Source organism: Pinus tabuliformis, chromosome 4_2 (genome assembly GCF_031772625.1).
Source record: "Pinus tabuliformis cultivar Carrire ecotype Pingquan chromosome 4_2, CPIR1, whole genome shotgun sequence".
Classification (NCBI taxonomy): domain Eukaryota; kingdom Viridiplantae; phylum Streptophyta; class Pinopsida; order Pinales; family Pinaceae; genus Pinus; species Pinus tabuliformis.
The window spans coordinates 1,043,449,868-1,043,467,384 of NC_142304.1; positions in this window are offsets into that span (position 1 = coordinate 1,043,449,868).

Here is a 17,517-nt window from a genome sequence, read left to right on the forward strand (position 1 = left end):
AATTCATTTTTATGTACATAAGACAGACAATCGTCTGAGTGCAGACTGATGGTTCTGGTAGAGCCATCATCCCTTGGGTTGGATGATTATCTGTGCAGTAATGATGTACAATTGATGTCTTTATTTTCCCGAATATATATCGCAGCCCGGATGGATGAAACTAGATCCGGGGTCTTCAATCTTGTTCGATCTTCACTCCGAGTACAAGTCGATCCATGTGAGAGATGTTCTGGAGTCGAACATGGAAAGACATCGCCTGATTACTAGCCAATGATGTAAGATGTTAACAGGCACGAGAGGAATCACCGATAATGATGATGACCCTCAAGGTACTACAGTACAATTCACGTGGTGTGAATAAGGGACTTGGCATCGAACACCACGCAAAAGCTTTCGGTCAAAGGCCATTGATGTAAACCTGTCGCCGGAAGTGAGAAACTTGTCATTGAGGCATGCAAGCTTCAAATTACTGAAAGGGTTGTTCCTAGATCGACTTCCTAGATAATGAGCTGATGTCGACAAGAAGCGATCCGTCATAGGAGGGCCTTAGTGAATCCCACATCAATGACACGGAATAGAGAAAATGATTTTAATGGAGGTGAAAACGATTTGGTGATATAAGGTTCAGGGTGGCGGTCATGAAAGAATGGAGCGTAAATGTATTGCAGTGGATGAGACACAAGTGAATTCTCTGAGCGACTTCTCTTGAACATATCGGTGACACTGACATGATGGATTGGTAGCATTAACCCCAAATATGGATGGTGTGATGGACCCATGGTGATATGACCAGTGAACGGAACAACCCAGCCCGACTCGAATGCGGAGTGAAAGTGTCATGTTCAAGAGCGACTTACTACTAATAAAGTTTCTTCAAGTTTTCTTCCCAATTTTTCCCAGTCATTGCTGACCAGTACCTCTTTATTTTTGTCAAGCTTGAGGAGGATAACATATTCTTGTTCTATAATCTTCCCTTTGGGCAAACCCATCGCTACGTTTTAACGAGCCTAGCGATAGTGAAACTCGTTCTTGTCTGTATGGACAAGTTTGTCGCTATTCGGTTTTAACGAGTTTAATAACAAGGATAACTCGGTCCTTTTCAATTTTAGAGAGTCTGAAAAAGGGACGTAAAGAAAAATCCAATAATCCTTTTTCATCATATAATCTCTCGAGTCCGAAAAAGTATAAAACAATACAAAAGGGATGAATTTTCGGTACTTTTAATGAGCTAAACAAAACAAGCGCTCGATCTTTTTGTGTAATAATCCCTCAAGTCCAAAAAGATTAAAATCTAAAGGAGGGATAGCACTTCCGGTCACTTTAACGAGCTGGAGAGGCCAATCGCTCGGCAATATTTTCATATTTTACGAGTTAGTTGAAAAGATCTTAAATGAGACTCGTCTTTTGAGGAACGAGTGATAAATTCAAGTAGCAGCAATTCCAGGTAAGGTTTGGAATTTTCCAATCACGGCAGTGTCACAAGGATGGCTAACAGGATCACTCTTCACAGTTGTTCCTCAAAAATGGTAAACAATCAAATGGAGGTGAATGATCGGCCAAAATAGAGTGGAGGTGATGATGAGAACATGACCAAGGCTTCAAAGGCTGATGATAATACATTCACGATGGTTATTTACCGGAAATTGGTTCATTTTTAATGAGCTTAAACTCTGGGGGAACATTTGCTCATTGCTTATGTTTATTTTTAATGAGCTTGAATTTCGCTTTAAAGCTGCTAATTGCTTATGTTTATTTTTTAGCGAGCTTGAATTTCGCGTTAAAACTGCTCGATCCAGTCGTATAATAAAGATGTCTCATTTAAAAAATGGCATTTTCTCAAAGATTTTCCCCTCATCCTTTCTTTATGCAAGTTAGGAAACGACCAATCCTACGAGTTTAAAGGGTTAGAGGACCTACAAATTTAAAAAATAAAAGGTCACTCTTTGCTTGCACGCCAAAAGGTTTGCATGCCCCCAGGTATAGTGAAGTAGATTTTCCAGGTTACCCCTCAATTTGCAGACAAAACATTTGTTTTATCGGGAAAGGCCTACCTTTTAACAGAGGTATCTTATTCCGGTCTAACCCCATTTTCCTAAATGGACGGGTGTGTCAACCAATCATATATCCTTCGCGGAAACCTACCCTATACCCAAGGTTTTCTTGTCAAAACAGGCCAGGGTGCATGCCCCCTGGGTTTCAGTCATATCCTCCGAATCACTCGCGCTCATCAGGAGGATGGACTGGGGATTGATGAGACATTCCTTGAGTGAAAAGACCATTCAGGGATGGTATATGACTATTTTCTATGTGTGAACCGGGGAATGAAAGCTGGTCTACGAGCTTGACCACTCTTCCTTCATGTGGAAAACAAATTACTCTAAAGAGTGAGGAGACAATGGCTCCCATGCAATAAATATAGTCACGTCCAAGGAGTAGATTATAATCCAGGGGTCCTTGGACTACCATTACGTTCATGTGAACGGTTTTCCTTCTCAATGTTATCGGCACATTGGGAAGGATCCCTAACGGTCGACTGGTTCCTTTGTCAAAGCCTATCAGATTTCTTATTTCAGGCAAAAGCGATGGCGAACCAAGCACTTTCCAAGAAGTTGAGGAAAGGATACTCACAGAAGCCCCTTCATCTATGATGGTACCGGCCATGACCATTCTGTATATTTGAGCAATGATTCGAAATGGTACACTAGCCAGTAAGCGGGGTCTGCCTAATAGATTCCAATCGAAGGAAACAACTAGGTTGCTTGGAGGTGGGACCGAATAGACGACCGTATACGACTCTGATGAACTTCCTTCCTGCGGTAAAGGAACAGGTAGACTATCCCCATGTTCATTGGAGTCTGTGCTTATGAAGAGAATTTGGACGGTGTCGTTCTTGTTCTCTCTGGTGACTGTATCATCTGAAGATGGATCCTCTGAAGGCAAGACCGGGTCAACTACCGCCTTGACCTTTTGACTTTTGTTTGGTGTGGATTTAGATGGTTTATCTTCAATGATAGATGCTTCGGCCGACCACAATGGTGTGTCAGCCGAATTTTCAACTAGTGACGGACTCGGCAAGAGCTTCTTATATCCAGGAGGAAGCCATAACGGTGAAACCGGACGGTCGTCCAAAACTCTTTTAGCCTCATTTAAGAAGGGACAATGGTGGACGGTGTGATCGCCTTCACACAATTTACAAGGAAATTCACATTTTCCTTTTTGTCCAGGGGCTTCACTTTCACTAGTCGACAGTGTATTTTCAACATGATCATCAGAGGTTGATGACACCGGATTGTGCAAATGAGGAGACCAGTTCCTTAAGATCCGAGGGATGCAAGGACAATATCAATGATAGTGGTCTCCTTTGCAAATGACACATGGCGATTTAGGCCTAGCCGGTGCAGTGTGTGGATTTTCGCTAGACGATGCCTGGTCGCCCCTTTTCACCTTTGGCTCCTTCTTCTTCTTCTCTTTCTTCTTCTTCTCCTTCTTCTTCTCTTTCTTCTTCTTCTCCTTCTTCTTCTCAGTTACTTGATTTTTGACTTTACCAGCTTGATCAAGCGAAGAGGAAGGAGGAGAGGAAGAACTAGACGAAGTAGAAGGTTGGGGGGTAACTTTGGTATCGTTTAGTTGCTGACTTGATTTTTCAGGAATCACGGTGTTCTGAATGACAGAGGTCGAGAAGAGCCATACGGGCAAGCCGATTGTCAATCCCGGAAGCGACAATGTGGCCATATGGGGTGCACCTACATCGCCCCAAGAGGAGAAAGGACTAGGATTTCCCCCAAGGGGAACTCCCTGGTTGGTGGACTCCATTTTTCTAAACATAAGACCAACATAGGAAAGGTGATGTTTATTCCGATTAAAATAAATTTTAGACGCTTTAACACAACTTGCTTTTTCAAATTTTTAAGAGTCGAGAAAAAACAAAAGATGACTCTAGTCGCCTTCAATTTTTAATGAGCTTGAAGTGACAAGTGCTCAGATGGACCTTTTCCTTTAAGGAGTCTGAAAAGGAATGAAAGAGACTACTCTGGAAATATAGACAAAGGGATTACCAAACCAATCACAAAACTGCAGAAAACTTTTTACGGTACGGTAGTTAATCTTCCCGAATGTTGTGTTCAGTGCATTGCGATCGATAGGGCGGCAGACACGGCTTCCTATGGATAAATGATAAAGCCTATTGTGGTCTCCCAATATATACTCGACGGTACGTGGGAGCACAAGTCTGTACTGGCACTTATCGTCTTAGAGTGGAGGAATCACCCAACCAGCAATGAAAACAACAGTTACCAAGCTTTACGACTCCGAAATACATCTCTAGCCTAGACTTCTAAATGTTGTGCGTTAGGTTCCAAAGCGTTTTTAGATTCATTAAATTTATTTTACAGTTGATCTTGCTTAAGAAATTTGCCTTTCAGGTTCACGCGTGATGTAGATATACAATTCCTAAAATGCAATCTATGATAAACAATCGTTTAATCTTCTTTTTGCAATGAAAATCCTAGCTACTAAGGAAAGAGAGACAAAATTATTTCAACATAGAGCAGAGAGCACACACTATATGCACTCTCCTCAATCAAACCAACAAACAGTCTAAATGCAAATGCACATGCATGTATTTGTTTTCAGCCTTCTTAATGTGTCAATGATAAAAAGAAAGCTAAGGACAAATCTAAATTATTTTTCAAAGCGACATTACTAACAAGTTTCTTTTCAAAACAAAATGAAGACAATGACGACACTTTGCGATTTGGAATTGAAAACTTTCTTTCGACACTTGAAAAACTTACTAATTCAAATCAAATACAAGAGTAATAGTGTAATCGACTATCAAGAACAATCAGATTCTCTTCTATGACTGAAAACGACACTTGTGACACTTTCAAATCAAGAAACGACAGTTCAATTACGCTACTTCTTTGTAAAAGAGAACTGAAAATGGCTCAAAATACATAAAGAAATTTACAGTTCTTTGCACAATGGAGGCAGAATAATGGTAAGGAAGGGGGTTTCAACAGAGATATACTGACTACAGACAGCAAAACTCCTGAATAGAGCTGAAAAGAGTGAACACAGAAACCAAAATCTAAGAGCAAAAGAGGTCTTGTCTGATCAGCGCACCTGTAACACAGGAAACGTGAGATGCAGTGCACCTAATACACTCGGGAAGTGCGATGCATCCAGATTCCAAAGAAGAGATAGTGCGATGGTCTAGGGACGAGACTTCAACTGGATTCTGGGTCACAGTTTGCAGCTCAGTTCAAGGATTTAGGCCGAGCAAGTGGTAATCAATAAATAAATCACAGGGGTAGATCTAAGGAGGTTACTAGAACCACCACAAGGGCAATTAGAGAGCTTGTAAATCGATTGTTCAATTCATAAACAAAACCCAGAGATAGACTGAAGTAGCATTGATCTACTTTGCACTTGCATAGAAAATGCAGTTCGAAGGCTAGCTGGCTTGACTTCAGGCTCCGTTTGTAAGTTTATAAAGCAAACAAATATAGACAAACAAACAATCTATTCGCTCCCCAGTGGAGTCGCCATTTTGTTATCGGGAAATCTAGTGTCTATGTAGAGCTGCTAGTCCCACTAAGGCTGGTAGCTACCTTAGAAACAAACAAACTAAAACCACTTTCGTTTTCCTTTATGAGAAGTAGATAAGAGGGGAATAAAGGAGACCAACCTCTGTCTTGCGCTTGGTTCCTTGCTTGATTCCTCTCCCTTTTGATATATCTTTGCCACTCGCTTCCTCATCTACCCAGCTTCAAAAAGCACCTGTAGAATCAAAGCATCATAATACTATCCAAGAACATAGAAGATAAACAATATAGGACCAGATATATATTGACCACACAAATGAATATATCATCAATCATACAAGAATGTGGAGGAAAACTTGAATATCTTTATTAATAATCAAGAATAGCAAAGAGGATTACAACCAATTATTCTGACCCAACGTCATCCTCTCAGCAAGAAAGCCCTTCTTCACCTCATGAAAAGCTTAGATCACCCAACACTATGATGTTACACCAAGAAACCAGCGGAACTTCCTTACAAGATACAAAATTCTAGCCTCTGGATCTCTAGGATGAGGGATCCATATATAAATGTTTGCAAGGGGGGTGAGTCAGATTTTGAGATTTGATTAGTGTCCTCTCTCTGATAGTTCTTGATTCCACTTGGAGATTGATGATCTCTTAATCATCCCTGGGCGAATGCAGAGAGGCAAGTGTCACTAGAGAAGTTTCTGGAAGATTCCATGATCCTCCACTTTGTAGATTGACCCTTCCATTTGTCCACTCTACCCCATCGCACCCCATAGAAGGGCTTTTTAGTATGCATCGCACCTCCCGTGTGTATTTAGGTGGGATGCAACATACTTTGACCATGGAGCAGGTGAGATGGTCCAGTTTTGACCAGTTCTGAGCAGTTTTTCATGGAGAACTTTTGGGAGAAGATGTAATCAGTTGAACTTGTTCTTTTAGAGGTTGGAACAACACTTTTAGGGACTTAAGAGCCCTTGGTTTATGGACATTTATGATTGGGGTTGCAGTGCCCAAAAATGTCTATAATAGGCACCCGCCAAAAACTATACTTTGTTTTTTATGGAAAGGTATTCACAATTGAAAATTAAGGTTGTCATGGCAGGGGTGCCTATAGAGCTAAAAACTATTGATGATTTCATAAACTGCTGTAAGCATTATGGGGTGAAAGTCCAACGATTGCTATGTGAGTTTTATTTGCATAATCTTGTGTTGGATGGTGAAATGGAAGAGAACCCTAGCCCTTTTTTGGGTGATATCTAGCTTCAGGCATTTATCTCTTTTGTTGTTAATCAGTTAAAGTGGCTTAAAGCCCACAATACCTTCTAGAGGCAAGAGAACGGGTTGGATCTATGGGTAAGGAGTGAACCTAGAAACCCATTGCAGCTATGGAATAATCATAGAAGCTTAATGAGAAAGAAGGGTGTGATCCAGACATTAGGACCCATTCACACAACAATTGTCCAACAAGGGGTAGAATACTTCCTAGCCAACAAAGACCTTGCCATAGCAGCAACCAAATTTCGATACAATACTTCCAATCAGAATGTCCAGGACATAGAGCCTTTCAATTACGAAAATTTTAAGCTAGTTGTTGATCCCTGGGTACCTATGGTGACCTCATCTTGAGAGAAGGCTCGTCTTGGTTAGGCTGTAGGTTTTGAATTCCAATCATCTGGTATCCTGCACCAGGATATAGAGCCCTATATGAATTTCCTAAAAGCCAAACCGGGCATATTTTTGAAGTCTTAGCTAGAAATCCTGATTTTAGACCATTGCATGAAAATCCTTCTCTAGCCTATTCCCTAACTGCCTTGCATGTCAATTACAATGTTTTAATGAGGGCATGAAAAAGGGTAAGCAGGGGGGTGTGTTGAGCATTGGAAAAGGTATGTATTTACCATCTATTTCTTTATCTTTTCCTTTAAATCATAACTTCTTTACATTCTAAGATGGTAATATGTTAAAGGATTATGATAGAATTAAGGAGATTTGTGATTGATGTAAAATGATTAATTATTGTCTTTTTCTATGAAAAAAGTGGAGAAAATGGATAATCACTATTCCGGACGAAAAGAAAAAGAAAAACCAACTGCTGTCCCTTTGACAGGAAACTGCATCCAGACGAGGAAATCAAGATTGGAACGCATGGACTAGGAAAAGGAAGAAGAAACACGGTATCAGTGCAAGAGGACAAAACGATAAGTTGAAGATTAAAGATATGGAAAATCCCTCAGGATCCTTTGATCCTGAGGGATCGTTGCCTCAAGACTTATCTGCATTTTTGATACTTCCGCCTGGCCATTATAAAAAGGGATAGCACTGGTAGCCCAAGAGGCGGATTATTGTTGATTTGTAGAATTTACTGTTGTAATCTGAACTTTGATCATCGACTCTCTTTAAAGAGCGATAGCTGTAACTCTGCCTTTATGATTAATATATAACTTCGTTGTTGTTCTGTCTTCTGATCCTGGAGTAACCGTAGCAGTGCTTCCCTAGCGCCTAAGGGCCCGGCCTAGTGGATCACTTGCTTCTTGTATCATTATTTTCCAATTCCATTCGTGTGTGGTTTTATTTCCTTTGCATTCTCTTAATTTGCTTTATTCAATAATCTTTTGTTCCTGAACATTTTATTGAGTTGATCTGTTATATTGAAATTTCAATCGAATAGTAAAATCATTATTCATAATCAAAAATGTTATGTTGTTCCTTCTGAAACAATATTGCATTATCTGATTCGGATATTGTTGTTCATTTATAGATTGATATTGCTGTTCATTCACCGATTGGTATTGTTGTTCATTTAGCTACGATTTACTTACAATTTTGATTGTTGTTCACTCGATTATTGTTCCATTATCATTGCAATTTCCATTCCTTTATAACTGTGGTTAATATCCTATATGCTAGAATAATATTACTGATTCAATTACTCTAGATTTGTTGTGTGTTTACATTTAATTAAGTTTGTTGTTCAGTTTTTGTCGGTTTACTTAGATTTGTTGTTCCTTTCTTAGATTGCTACTCAATTCCTTTATTAGTTAAAGATTTTTGTTCAAATCCTTTCGGTTAAGATTGCTGCTTAATTCATTCATGTAGATTAAGCTTTATTGTTCGATCTTTTCAATAGATTAGCTGTTGTTCCTTTTCTGCTAATTGAATTGTTATTTCCAGTATTTTCTTTGGTGTGAATAGAAAGATCTACAATTGTAATGAACATTGACTACTGCTGTCTAAGTTCTCAGATTGGAGGTCTTATCTTTGATTGATTTTCATTTACATCAGTTTATAGGGGAAAGAGTTATCATTACTGCACCCTTGACTGATGATTGTTGTAGTTTCTTGAGTGAATTATTTAGTTACAAATCATTTAATTTTCTTGCCATTACAATTAGAGTTTGTTTCCAGCATTTATTTACTTTTTGTAAAGCACTATACTGTAAACATTACTCTTGAACAAGTGACCACCTCAGACTGAGTACACTCTTAAGATAAAAAAACGTACCTGGATTGATAATTAATGTAGGGTAAATAGAGGTTAAAAAGACCATGTTTATCGCTCAACAACTAGCAGGCGCATAATCACCATGCTTTCATGCATCCTAGGATACACATCAAATGAGCATGTGGATGAGGTCATTATGGCCTTCCTGTCCATTTTCACTCCAGGAAAGCCTCCAACTATCATGTATGATTATGCTCAGTTCATTGCAGATAGAATGCATGAACAATTCACTAGACTGCCCACTAAAAGAGTTTTCAAATGCTCTTCAGTGTTGTTTCATATGTTCTTGTATTACCAGACAGATAAGTTCCCTTTGAGCATCTAAAAGCTGGACACCAAGGGAAAGGAGAGATCAGTCATCTACTGGACACCCTTCGTCCACAAGTTTTCCACAACATTCACCTACAAAGACTTCATAGACTCCTTTGTGTACCCAATCATGAACATGCTGACTTCTAAGGCTCAGCCTAGAATCAGCCCAGAGATCAAGAGAGTACTGCAATTGGCCAAGACAACAAGGTGGGCAATTGGTACTTGTACCAGAACCACATTGAGATCAGAATTTATGGCTGTGAGCTAGCCCCCTATAAATTTCCCAAATACCTCCCCATGAGGATATTTGCTCTAGAATACTTCAAACAAATCATTAGCTCTAATGAGGTCCATTTCCTAGTTTATAGGAAGAAAACCCAGTTCAAAGTAAAAACCCAAATGGGCCCATTTATTTGCAACAACAGAGAGACTGGGCCAGAGGCTGGCAGGTTACTTCAACTAATGAAATTGAGAAACAGTTTCATCTGGCACTATGACCCTCATGGGGTCATAAACAAGCTTAGATTCAAGGTCAAGTTGGGAGCATACATCCACCACCCAAGGCCTGACATTGAACAGTTTTCCAACTAGGATGAGTGGGTGGAGAACACAATGATTGATATGGAAAACACTATTGTGGATATAGAGAACACACTCATTGATTTGGAAAGAAAATTTGATCACAACTCTTTCCTGTAGGTACAAGAACAAGGGGAGCCAATGAACATTCCTCCTATCATACGGACCCCAACCAATGAAGAGAAGAATCCTAAGAGGAACAGGGAGGAGGCATGTATCTTTGCCATGGAGACTACTAAAGAGATGTTTGAGCCAAGCAAGAGGCCCAAGTTGAATTTTGTGTCTGAACAGGAGGAAAACATTGCATCAGAGGAAATAATTGGCACTGAGGCAATGGGGTAGAGAAGTAAAGAAGCAGTTTCATCAGAGGAAACACAACAACAATCAACCTCCAACACACAGATGACAGATAGACAACTGAGTATGGATATCTCTTCCTATGCTAGGCCAACTGATAAGGAAAAGGATATCAAAGACAAATTTAAAGAAATAAAGATGAGGAATGAAAAATTGAAGGCATAAACATATGCAAGTACCTCAAGCTTACACCACCAAACCAGACTAGACTGATGTCAGCCTTTGACATCAAAGAAGGAAAAATGCAAGTCTCATTTTTGCAACCCACTGTACAACAACCAAAGACCTCAGCAGATTACAAGAAAACTAATTTTGAGGTCTTGGCTAGAGGTGTTCATCCCATTGATCAGATAGAGTTTCACAAGAAAGCTAAAGAAATGATCCACTCCACCCTCACAACAAAGGCCATGGTTGCTTACACGTTGTAGGATTCCTTGGGCAATGTGACAACTCAATACAAATTGGAGAGGGCCTCTTCATAGGCTAAAGACACTTGGATAAAGTCCTTGGAGGACTTGGTTATTGAACTAGGCCATGACCCAAGTGATATTAAGGCCACAAAGAAACCAATCAAAAAGAAGAATGAGGATATAGTAGCCCTCAAGAAACAGCTCAAGTTGCCTCATTTGTAGCACCCATAGACAAAAGAAGTCCTGGAAAGACAGACCAATCATGATGAAATGATGGACTTAGTGCTGCAACTGAATGACCAGTTAAAGGAGATGGAGGAGTTGGATAGATTGATTTAGCTCAAACAAGGCAGTATTGATAATGCTCCTGCAACTGTCATTCCAACAATGATGATAGTTGTACCTTCTACTTTGGCAGCATCATTAGCTCCCACTGCTCCAATGGCCACTGTACTACCAACATCTACACCGACTACATCAGCAACAAGATCAACAACAACAACCTCCACCAGTGATGAAACAAACAGGTTGGTCAAAGCAATGGAAGAAATGTCCATTCAGACCATTGAGATGAACACTTTGAAGGAAAAAGTCACCAACCTGGAGACAGATTATAGACTTGCCCAGATCATGCATAAAGAAGAACAACAAAAGGCTACAAGGATGAATGAAAGAATAAAAATCCTGGAGAAAGAAATGACACTCAATGAACCTATAGGTAAGGCTAAGGAGAAACTATCGGCCAATATCATTGAATCTTTCAATGATATTTTTCCATCCATCCATGTCATTTTTGAATAGATTGATTTAATAAAGTAGGCTACATAAGCCATTGAAAGGATTAAAACAAAACTTGGAGATATGTTAGAGGAAGCAACAAGAATCATTCACTTCCTCAACTCCAAGAATAAGTATGAGTTGCAAGAACTAGAGATACCTGACAGGACAAGTACAATTTTGGAAGTCAGAAAAGTCCTCACTAAGAGGAATTTGATGTTGAATTTAGAAGATAAGTGTCAAAACATGCAACTAGTCATTGATAGGTTCATGGCTAAGTTCGAACTTTTGAAGGAAAATGGATTACGTAATCCCTTAGTAATAAATGATAAGTTAATGACACATGAAGATTATAATAAGAAGATCAAGGAAGTGGCCAGAGAACATGTAATCACTTCATCCATGAAGGGCTTGCCAACAGGCAAAGTGTTGTATCAAACTTTTGAAAACTTGTTTTACCTCTAGCATGAGGTAAATCACTTGTTTATTAATAAGCCTACTTTTGTCAAATATACAGAGGCAGATGAAATATATAGAAAAATGCTCGATATCCAATTACCAAATGAGGAAAGATGGGAAAAACTAAATTATTTACTATAGTAAATACCCAGTAAAATATAAATGTATAGTAAAAAGTAAAACAACATATTAAAAAGATATTGACAGGCCAACAAGGTTAAAGTGTATCAAATGAAAGATTAAAGTAAAACAGAACATCCAGCATGAAGACCAAACAACCAAGCAACTAAAGGGAAAAATATCAAAGAACAAAGCCAACAGAACCTAAATAACAGGGACAACAAGTAGCAGTTCAATAGTTATCCCTATCTTCTTGCATGAAGATATTTCTTTTTCCTAGATTAGTTCTCAATGCAGTTTGAGATATTTTGTAATTCCTTTTATATAAATACTTCATAATTCGAGGTATTAGGGTGGATTATTTTACATTTGTAGAGTTATTTTGATTTGAAAACCTAAGGGTGATTATACCATTTTCAAGTCAATGGACCGGAGCAATTAATAAAAGCTTTTCTCTACAGGATTCATGAGATGAGCTATTTGTAGTGAAGCATCTTCTTTGTTTGATCTTGTTACCTTATTATGTGTTTCATAATCTTAAATGTGTTCTAAATTTGAATGAATTAATTGGAGATATCACTTAGAAATTGTTTAAGTACACTTTTTTTTTCACAGTTAGTCATTTACATTTTTTCCTATGATATCCGGATTTGAGAACCCTTAATTTCTCTCCCATCCCGGTTGACTTCTTTCATTCCTTCCAGAGTCTATCCTAGGGAACCCTTAATTTCTCTCTAGATCCGATTTGAAACCATTTCACCATTTAGACTTTGAGATCTGCAGTAACTCATCTATCTTTCCCTATAGACATTGTTTTAGAATTGAATCTAGTCTTGTTTGTCTGACATTCGACTCCATAGCCCAATGGTTAAAGCAAACCTCTGTTCATCTAAGTAAAGTGATCCCACCACCTAAAATTTCAAACCAAAACCCAAGTGCAAACAATAACTAACCTAAAATCATCTTAACTAACCTCTGAGCATCAGGAAGGCTAGGTCTTGATCTCCAAAAGTGGTTTGTCATTACCTTTGACTTTTCTTTCTTCATTAACTTCAAAATAAATATCAGAGTGATAACAGATCGAGGGCCTCTTCAAGCAAGATTTTGATAGGATCTAATGCCCCCTCGTATTTCTTTTCATCCACCATGGGAGGTCGCCAGGATTTGTGAGGCTGGTCTTGCAAAGGTTTGACCAGTTCAACCCCTAACTCCTTATATCCTGACCTCGTTGGGGACATGCAAAGAAAAATAGAGAAAGAGCAGATCACTCTGATACCACTGATCTAGATTTAAACAAGAATGCAAAAAATTACAGAGATAACCATAAATACAGAGATACAATAGAAATAATACTTCATTTCATTAATGTAAAATACTCAACTATGCTTACAAACAGAAATGGAAATAAACTAGCTCGGGTGATGGTAGCTTATCTCTGAGGAGAGATGTGGTGGCTACATGCCTCTGAGTTGTCTTACAATGAGGTTCGAAGGACTATTTATTGTTGAGAAACAATGGAAAGCCCTAAACATCCAAAACCCTAACCCTAGGAGATGAAGCGCCAGACTATGGGCCCCATTTTGGGTAAATTGGTACATCAACTTCCCAGGGCCGTAACTTTGGCATATGATCTCTGTTTGATGCACAAAATACCTCATTAGAAATATCTATCCAAGGACTACAACTTTGGGAAGAGCAATGTCAATCCATGGACCCATGTTGTTCCTAGTTTTCCCCAAAAAATGTCGTTTAGGGCCTCAAAAAGGCTCTAGAAGTTCACAACCCAAACAACTACAAAAAATAGTAAATTGTGCTACAAATAAGGAAAATAAAAAGCTAAAAGAAACAATGGTGGGGTTCCAAGTGGCATTGGCGAGTGGCGACCAATATCCACCTAGATCAGAAAATAGTTTAAAATTGAATATATCTAAACACCTTATAAAAACCATATGACAACATGACCCTTATGGTGAGATTTCACCCTCAGCATGACAATATTTATGCCGATAGATGAATTTGTTTCACCTTATGGATGTGGGATTAAGAAATTTTGATTTTAAAAAAATATGAATGGACAAGATTTGATTTCAATAGAATATTCTTCGTCTTATACAATATCAAATGGATGATATGAAAAGTAATTGAGCACGTTTTCTGTTTGAAATTAAAAAATACATATTAAATTTAAAAATAATTTACTTAGCCATCTGTTAAGTTGATTGGAGGGATGTTTTGTTTCGTTTCAATCACTTTAGCGCTTTTGTTGTAGAATCTATGAGAAGATACCCCACAATCCCTCTGTCATCTTCCCTTTGCTAAATGCAAGGGTACCCTTACTGGTTTGGTTTGATGTGGGTTTGAATCACGTGGAAGATATTGAATTTCCCAGATCCTTATGGTTGGACTTGTATAAATGAATCATGACACCTTATCTATGTCTCAATAGTAAGTCGAAGTTTGAAATGGATCTATCATCATATTTAAATATCTTATAAATTAAATTTAACATGGATTCCCGTTTAAATGAATTGTTATACCTGATCATCGTTTCAGTAGTGATTCAAAGATTAAAATTAATTTATCATAGAGCATCTCTTAACTCATGAGTTAATAGTGATAATAATCAGGATATTGTGTAAGATTTGAAATCCCAAGCCATTATTTTTGTAGAAAGGCTACAAAGTTTACTTATCAAATTCACTTTCCTTGTGAGTGTTTTCAATTCAAATTCCCACATAATAACTGCAAACAAAACACAATACAACCACTCAAGCTAACTGAACAACCAAGTTTTGACTGACCACGGGATAGGAAGACCCCAGAATAACAGACTCTAACAAGTTAAGTGATCCAAAAATGGATATTAAATTACGAAGAAAAGGTATTACAGACTCATGTGAAGGAATGCCTATATTATTTAGTTCAACGGATTGAAAAGATTGCGAATAATATAGACAATGAATAGTTATAAAACATAATAAACACACATCAACATAGTCAAAATAATGAAGGAGTTTACCAGACCCCCTAGCTATGTCTCCTGGTCCAAGATTTCAGTGTCGACCTCTATATTATGTCTTTAAGAGCAGAATATTACAAGTGTGAGCTCAAACCGAGTCTTAACACATAGAGACAAAAACAACAGGGATTTACTCGAAATCCTCAAGTCTACAAGAGTACACAACCACTTCCTCTTACTCTTTGTCTTACGCTTTCTCTTCCTCTTTCTCTGTCGTTGCCCCCTCTGTTCTCTCTATTCTGCCATAGAGTGCTTTTTAAGCCTCTCAACCTTGTCTGTTCGCCTTCCCTCTTCAGGCTCTCTGGCTCCTGGCCGCTATCCCTTCATCTCCTTCTTGAGCATTTAAAAAATCATTGTAAATGCTTGAATTAGCAAGGCCACCTATTTGTAATGGAAAGGACCACCAGTGCGAGCGAAATCCCCGAGAATACATTTCTCTATTACACAAAGGAATACACAAAAATAGTGAGAATTTCCACAAAGCCGGACTTCAAATGATATTGAGTCCAACCTATAATCCCGTTGGGTCTGTAAAACAGCTCGTTCATCGTCCACCGTCTGATCAGTGATCGATAATCCACGAATAACGATCATTTCGGGCAACCCACTTGCACGGAGATTACCCCCCCCCGAAAAATAGGTTTTCTCTCTCCTGCGGTGTGCAATGTGTTGATTGGTGTATGGAATCGGGTAGAGCCTCTCCAATACTGCTTACTGCCTAAAGCCCACTCGAAATACCACTTTCCACGGAACTCAAATCCTTCACTGTTTTATTTCATAACTCCTTCAGGTCCTCTGAAAGCTTTCTGCCTGTGTTAAGTCCTCCCTTTAATTTATTGCGATGTGATATTGTTCATTTATCCCCACCATTGATCTACATGCTCGATCCACTTTCCATGTTATATTGCTAACCGCAATAGCAATTCCCTTACGGCTAAGGTCTGAACAAAATACTTGCTTTCTCCCGATGTGATATCGTTGATTCAATCTTGTTCATTGATCTGGCTGATCCGATGGCTCCGGTGCAATGAGACTTCATTCTTTGTTTAACTCTGTTTTCCGCCATTTATTCAATGTTTCTCTGCGATACTCTGTTTCCAATATTTGAAGACTTAGATGTTTCAAGATCCATTTTGGATCATGCCTTCCCACTAAAAATCGTTTGGACCACCAAAAGTTGGTTTTAGGCATCGATCAAGTGAGGATATAATTCCCTCACTTGGCCAATTTCTATCCATCGTGCCTTGCTTGTATTTGAACCTTTGAGTCCCACTCTCAGGTACTCAACATCCCCTTGACGCGTAGTTGTTACCTTCTTGTCCAAAACTGCGTCCTCCTATAACTCATTGAGATATTCAGGCAACAAATCCCCAATAGAAGGCAACTGACTTTGCTATTCAGGATCTTCAATCAATGAAGGTTAATACAATCTCAAGTTTTCTGCATTAATGACTGAATAGATCTGCATATAAGCTGGTAAATCAAGGCGAAAAGTATTTTCACCAATTTTATCAAGTATCTTGAAAGGCCCATACCTTATTGGTTTTAGCTTCTTACTTTCACCTTGCATTCTATCTTTGCTGATGTACAACCAGAATTGATCACCAACTTGAAAACTATGCTCAACTCGATGCTTATCATGTCTTGCCTTGTACTTGGCTTGACTTCTTTCCAGTTGTTCCTATACTGCCTGGTGAATTTCCTGGATTTGTTCAATGAACTTGGTTGCTTTGTCCACATCACTGTGTCCATCAACTGCTATGTCTTTACCAAAGACAAAATCCAAGGGAGACTTTGGTATAAAAACAAAACAAGTCTCAAAACGAGATCTCTGAGTAGAAGAGTGCTTGGCACAGTTGTAAGCATGCTGCACATAACACAAATGCTCATCCCAAAGCTTGGGATGCTTGCTACAATAGCCTTTGAGCAACTGGATCACTGTCTTGTTGACCACTTTTGTCTGACCATCTGTTTGTGGATGAAATGTTGTGCTCTTCTTCAACCTGGTGTCCATCAAATCCCATAGATTTGACCAAAACTTCCCAACAAATCGAGAATCTTGATCAGATACAATAGAAGTGGGTAACCCAAAATGAACCCATACATTCTGAAAGAACAACTTTGTTGTTTGTTCAGCTGTAACCTGCTTGTTACATGGTATCAAAATACACATTTTACTGAACCTATCCACAACAACATACAAATAATCATGACCTTTCCTAGATTTTGGCAATCCCCCAACAAAATCCATGGAAACACTTTCCCAAGGACGAGAAGGAATTGGAAGTGGAGTGTACAAGCATAATTTCCTATTATTGGGCTTGCTTGTAGCACACATAGTACACCCTTTGATATATATAGAAACTATCTCATGCATTCTTGGCCAATAACAGAACCTTTGCAATTGTGCAACTGTTTTACTTACAC